This window comes from Podarcis muralis, chromosome 7 (assembly GCF_964188315.1).
Source record: "Podarcis muralis chromosome 7, rPodMur119.hap1.1, whole genome shotgun sequence".
Taxonomy (NCBI): domain Eukaryota; kingdom Metazoa; phylum Chordata; class Lepidosauria; order Squamata; family Lacertidae; genus Podarcis; species Podarcis muralis.
In genome coordinates, this window is record NC_135661.1 from 68,408,035 (window position 1) to 68,414,034 (window position 6,000).

Here is a 6,000-nt window from a genome sequence, read left to right on the forward strand (position 1 = left end):
CGCAATGATTTTGGTTGCCATTTTCTGCAGATCTATGGATTTGGAGGCACTTGGAGTCCCATGATTATGCATTACAGTGGTACCTTGGGTTACATACGCTTCAGGTTACAGACTCCGCTAACCCAGAAATAGTACCTCGGGTTAAGAACTTTGCTTCAGGATGAGAACAGAAATCATGCTCCGGCGGCGTGGCAGCAGTGGGAGCCCCATTAGCTAAAGTGGTGCTTCAGGTTAAGAACAGTTTCAGGTTAAGAACAGACCTCTGGAACGAATTAAGTACTTAACCCGAGTAATAATACTATTTTGCGCAGTGCCATCAGTGTAGATATAATCTACCACTGAGCTTTGACCCTTCCTTGTATGAACTTTTTATGTGATAGGCAGTTTAGTGATCAGTAAGCTTGAATCCTGGCTTGACTTGGAATGGAGCTCTTTCTCTCCTCCCTTCCAACAAGAAGGGAAGTAATATGGCAGAGTCCAAGCAAATTAGACTCCGATATGGTTGCACGGGAAGAGGAAAGGAGCTTGATTTTTCTTTGTCTGAAATGCAAATCCGAGCCAGAGAAGAATTATAGAATTGCCACACTCTCTCCGTAGCGAGTGCTATGAGATTCTGTGAATTAGGCCCTGCCAGCATGGCCAAAGACTAGGGATGATGGGAGTTGTAGTGCAAAACATCTGGAGGGTGCCAGTTTGGCTAACCTTGTCCTAGTACTTTAGCAAGTGGGGTTGGCATTCCAACCTTCTGCACGTTTGCCTGTGTGTGTGTTCAGTGTGTGGTGGGGAGGAGAGGGATTGGTCTCTGCCCGTCGAGATTTTAAGTAATTTAATACCCCCAACGGTGCCATGTCTCATTATACAGCAGAAGTCACACGAACGGGATGGGACCTCAAGCACAAAGCCTACATAATTCCTTATCCCATTTTATCTTTTCGGACGAGCGTTTGTGATCGACGAAGCATGGATGATGGCCTTTTGCAGAAGGGTCTTTTCAGCAAGATAAATATCACGTCTTGTTATTTATTTATTTCCTTCCCCAGCATGGTCAATCCCAGGTGCAGAGCCTCTTCCCTGTGCACAATTCTGCCACCCGGACGCTAATCGTTCTTGGGAGACTATTAAAAAAACAAAAAACAACAACCCTTAAAGGAGCGGAATACATGACGGCAAAGGTCTCTGTTCTCAGTAGGCAGCTGGCCCTTCCGGTTTCCAGCCCTGCCTGTCTTCCCCCTCCCACCCCCATTTTTATCTTTTCTCATCTCTCAACCCCCTTTTGTGTGCCACGTTTCGTCTGTCCGTTGCATAGCAGGACACCAGAGGTAAACAATTTGTAATGAACACATCCTGACCACCAGCCCCCAGGAGCACCTGCCAACCCTGGGGAGGGTGGGGGTTGAATGAGGAAGCTCATTTGTGTGGCCTTGTTTAATTCCCCTATATGTTATAATCTCCAGGACCATCTGTGTCCCTGCCTAGGCTGGGGAGGCCAAAAAGCTCTTGGGATTTATTCCAGAAGGTGGACTTCGAGAGGGCTGTTTATTCACTGGCTGCCCAGATAACATCCCCAGGTCAGAGGAGGACAGTTTTGTTTGCTTTTTGAAAGAGCCGCTGAGCCGGCTCTCATCCAGGCAGGGAGCCTGGTGCTCAGCAAAGCATCAGGAAAGAGAGAGAGAAAGAGAGATGAGGCTTAAACCAAGAGAGGGAGGATGTTTTCCATGGTCCTTCCCCACTGCTGTGCGCTAATGTCCTTTGTCTTCTGTGTATTCACTACCCAAAGCTGGGCTGAGTTCTTTCTATCTAAGGGCGCTAAGCAGAGCCTCTGTATCCAGGGAAGGTTTGCCATCTAATGCCAGTTGCCGGGCAGAAAAGCAGGAGAAAGCTAAAATTCTGTGATAGTGATGTAAACCAGCAGGGCTCTTCTTATATCGGGGTATATTAGCCCTTGCTCCTTTTAAAGGAGGAGTGGAGAACCCCAGGCCCTGGGGCCCAATGTGAACCCCTGGGTCTCTTTCTCCAGCGCTTGGGGTACTCTGCAGATCTGAAGAAGTACAGAAGAAGATTCAGTCCTGGACATCTTGCCTTGTAGTATTGTTGGCAGAATTGGGCTGCTGGTGTGGCTGCCAGACTGGTGACTGGGAGTAGCCGCAGGGACCAAATATAAACCGCTCCGAAAGGATCTACATTGGCTCCCAGTACATTTCTGAGCACAATTCAAAATCTTAAAAGGTAAAGGTAAAGGGACCCCTGTCCATTAAGTCCAGTCATGAACGACTCTGGGGTTGCAACGCTCATCTGGCCTTTAAAGCCCTAAACCAGGGGTAGGCAACCTAAGGCCCAGATCCCGGATGCGGCCCAATTGCCTTCTCAATCTGGCTCACGGATGATCCCAGAATCAGTGTGTTTTTACATGAGTAGAATGTGTGCTTTTATTTAAAATGCATCTCTGGGTTATTTGTGGGGCATAGGAATTCGTTCATTTCCCCCTCCAAAATATAGTCTGGCCCACCACATGGTCTGAGGGACGGCGGACCGGCCCACAGCTGAAAAAGTTTGCTTACCCCTGCCCTAAACAGTCTTGGCCCTATATACCTGAAGGCGTGTCTGCACTCTCATTGTTCAGCCTGGACACTAAGGTATAGCTCCGAGGCCCTCATTGCAAGAAATGAAGTTACAGGGAACCAGGCAGAGGGCCTTCTCGGTAGCGGCGCCCGCCCTGTGGAACTCTCTCCTGGCGGATGTCAAAGAGATAAAACAATTACACGACTTTCCAGTGACACCTGAAGGCAGCCCTGTATCAGGAAGCTTTTTAATGTGTGGTGTTGTGTTGTGGTTGTTGCTGTGTTTCTGCATATTATGTTGGAAGTTTCCCCAGAGTGGGTGGTCCACAAAAAATTCATCATCATCATCATCTTCAGTGGCTCTTGTAATTTCTTAGTGGTTTCAGCTTGTATTATTTGTTGCATATGTTTCTAGCAAGACAATGGAATGGTACCTTGGTTCTCGAACTGAATCCGTTCCGGGAGTCCGTTCGACTCCCAAAACCATTCGAAAGCCAAGGCACGGCTTCCGATTGGCTACAGGAACTTCCTGCACTCAGGTGGAAGCCGCGCCAGATTTTTAGCTACTGAAAAACTTTCGCAAACCAGAACACTTACTTCTGGGTTTGCGGTGTTCGGGAGCTGATTTGTTCGACAACTAAGCCATTTGAGAACCAAGGTACCACTGTATCACTTTTACTTGGCTTAGTCCTTGGCGCTCTGCTCCTGGCTAGTCCCTTGGCTGTGATTTGCACTTTGCACATGACTGTTTGCTGGCTTCGTCCCACATGGCAGCTCAGGCTACTGACCAGACCCCACCCTTTCCCAACTATGGAGGTAGCAGGTGCAAGACAAATGAGCCTAATCAGGTCTCCAAGCTCACTTAGACTCCCCATCCATCTCCTGTGATGGCAGACAAAGGAAGGCCAAAGAGACCATAACCTTGATTCTGGTAGTCATAGAGCTAGATTAGATACATTGCCATTGTCTGGATACAGGACTTTGTGGTTCCTTTGATGATGATGCTCACTCACCCCCCGGCAGTCTCCTGCAAGGGAGTGGAAGCAGACAGCTGCTCACAGAAAACAATGGGGGACACCTAGGACATTGGTGTAGCTGTGCTTGTCTTTCCTCACCGGGCAAAGATAGAAGCAAAGTCAAGATTTCATCCTCTTTCTCACATTGTGAACTGGCGTTAGGAAATCGCTTTTGCAAGCTCATGCCCTGCTCGCCCCTGTCTTCAGGCAAAAGCATCCAGTGAAACTTCCATAATGAACCGGAAGACAGACAATGTTTTGTAACTCTAAGGTGACGGGTAGCCAGTGTGGTGCCTTGGTTTGGAGAAGAGATGAGTAAGAGGCAGCATGACAGAAGATTGCCAAAATTATTCATGATATGGAGAAAGTAGGTAGAGGAAAGTCCTCCTCCTCCTTTCATAATGCTTGTGTGCACCCAGTGACATTCACAACAGATAAAAAGAAGTTATTCCTTTGTGCACCACATAGTTAAACTGTGGAACTATAGTTAAACAGAAACAACCTGGTGTGTTTACTTGTCACCGCCTTTCGTGTGTAGGATTTGGGATGATCAGCTGGCTTGCAGTGTTAATTTAATTAAAAAGTATGCTTTTTTGTAAAAAAAATAAAATCCGCTAGAGGGCTCCGTCAGAACCCATTAAGAGTTTGAGCTGGACAGATTCAGACCACCAGTTCCCCCATCCCAACAAGGCTTCCCTTACGTAACTGATCCAGGCTTAGCAAGACCCAGCAAGAAGCAGAGCATGCAGCCGATCAGCTCCCCCCCAGCCTCCAAATTCCAGCATCGTATTTTCCATTCTCCCAAACTCTGCTGGATTCTCTGACGTTTCCTCACTCTCCTTGATTTTTGGGTTGTGAAAATCGGATCCGTATGTGAGATTACCACCCAAAGCTTCCCATAAACCCACATCGCTGAGATTAAAAAACAAACAAAAAACAAGGAACACTCACACTGGCCATATGCAGGATGCTTGGAGCGTCTGTGTTTTAAATAACACATGGCTGGTTTTTAAACCTTCCTCCCCACCCATGCTAGCTCTTTTTAATTAGAAATATACCTCTAAAAAGTGTCCAGAATGAATTTCTGGCTGGTTTAGTTGCTTTTTGCTCTGGAGGAAATCTTAACGAACAACTGCTGCTAGACTTTAGGGGGAAATAAAGTAAATCTGTAGGTATGAACTCTCTCGCCTTTGTGGATTAAGGTCACTTGTACGTACAGCTGTTTTTGAAAGCTGTGTTGCCTGGCTAATCAATATGTTGCCTCTCTCGCTCTTTTCCATGTGTTGCTCTCTGATGGATTCTGCTGGCTCACCTACGGGCTCCCTCCGATTGGCTCCTCTTTTGGTGAGTATGCGCTTCGTTACATTGCTAATAAGCGGAAATGGTCCTTCCAGATGTGGATGGGTTTCCCCTTTTATTTTCTAATTCAGTTCTACGTGTTTTATCCTACAGCATTTCCCTTCTAATGCAATTGAATGACTTATTTTTTAAAAACTGTACTCGTTTTTTTTGGAAAATGGAGAGGGATGGAAGTCAAATGCTTGAGTGAGGGTTTTAGATGGTAGTGAGTTGTTCTGCTACAATGGATGGCTTTTTCTTTGGGATTTTTCCCCGTTTGCCTTTTTGAATGGAAGAAGAATATTTAGCCTTCATTAAAAAAAGCCAGATTAATTTTCAGTCTCTTATTTGCACCCCGGGTGTTTACAAAAACAACAACAAAAACCCCTCAAGAAAAAAAGGGTGAATCAGTTGCTGTATTTATTTATTTTTATATAGGAGATTCTCCTGTAAGAACTTGGAGGAAGAGAGGGAGTAACTTCTCAGATGTTCTTGTTCATTTAATGGCTCTTAAAAAGAGAGTAGAGAAATCAATGAAGAATAAGCCTGTCAGTGACTACTAGTCACTAGTAGGGATGTTTTGCCCTGTGTTTCTTACACACAGTACTGTTTCCATTCCACTGCAGTTCGCATTCTGCCCAGAACGACGTTATTGGTCTCGCTGTCCGCATTGGCAAAAATCACATAACTCATGCTGTTGCTTAAATTATGTTGTCATTACATTGTTCCACCTCATTCATTTCAAAGCAAAGGGAACACTATGCAAATTGGGGGGGGGGGGGACAACGTAATCAATTGTGTATTGTTTGCAGACTGAAAGCAAAAACTGGATCGATACGTATTCCCGGTGTGGGATGAATAAGCGAAGGAACAATTGGGACTCTTGAAGCACACTCCTGCTCATTCATTAGAAATTGGGGCCAGCATTTGGCTCCTTTTAAATTCCGGTACCAAATTTGCTGGGATTGACTCTATTTGTGCACTCTCAGGTGCTGTTGATTCCTCCCCAAAAGGGGTTCGTAGTTGGTGCCAGTCAGATGATCAGTTCCAACAGCAAACCCCGCTGGGATTGGCTGAACTTGAGGGTT

At 46.0% G+C, this 6,000-nt stretch overlaps 1 long non-coding RNA gene across 1 annotated transcript in view; it reads left to right on the plus strand.

Moving 5' to 3' along the window:
* LOC144328455 (uncharacterized) overlaps positions 1-5,219 on the plus strand; it is a 28,311-nt gene extending 23,092 nt beyond the window's left edge. The window contains exon 3 of the long non-coding RNA XR_013393726.1: positions 4,969-5,219. This is a non-coding gene — a long non-coding RNA (uncharacterized LOC144328455). The remainder of the gene's footprint in view (positions 1-4,968) is intronic.
* Positions 5,220-6,000: the final 781 nt, after the last annotated feature.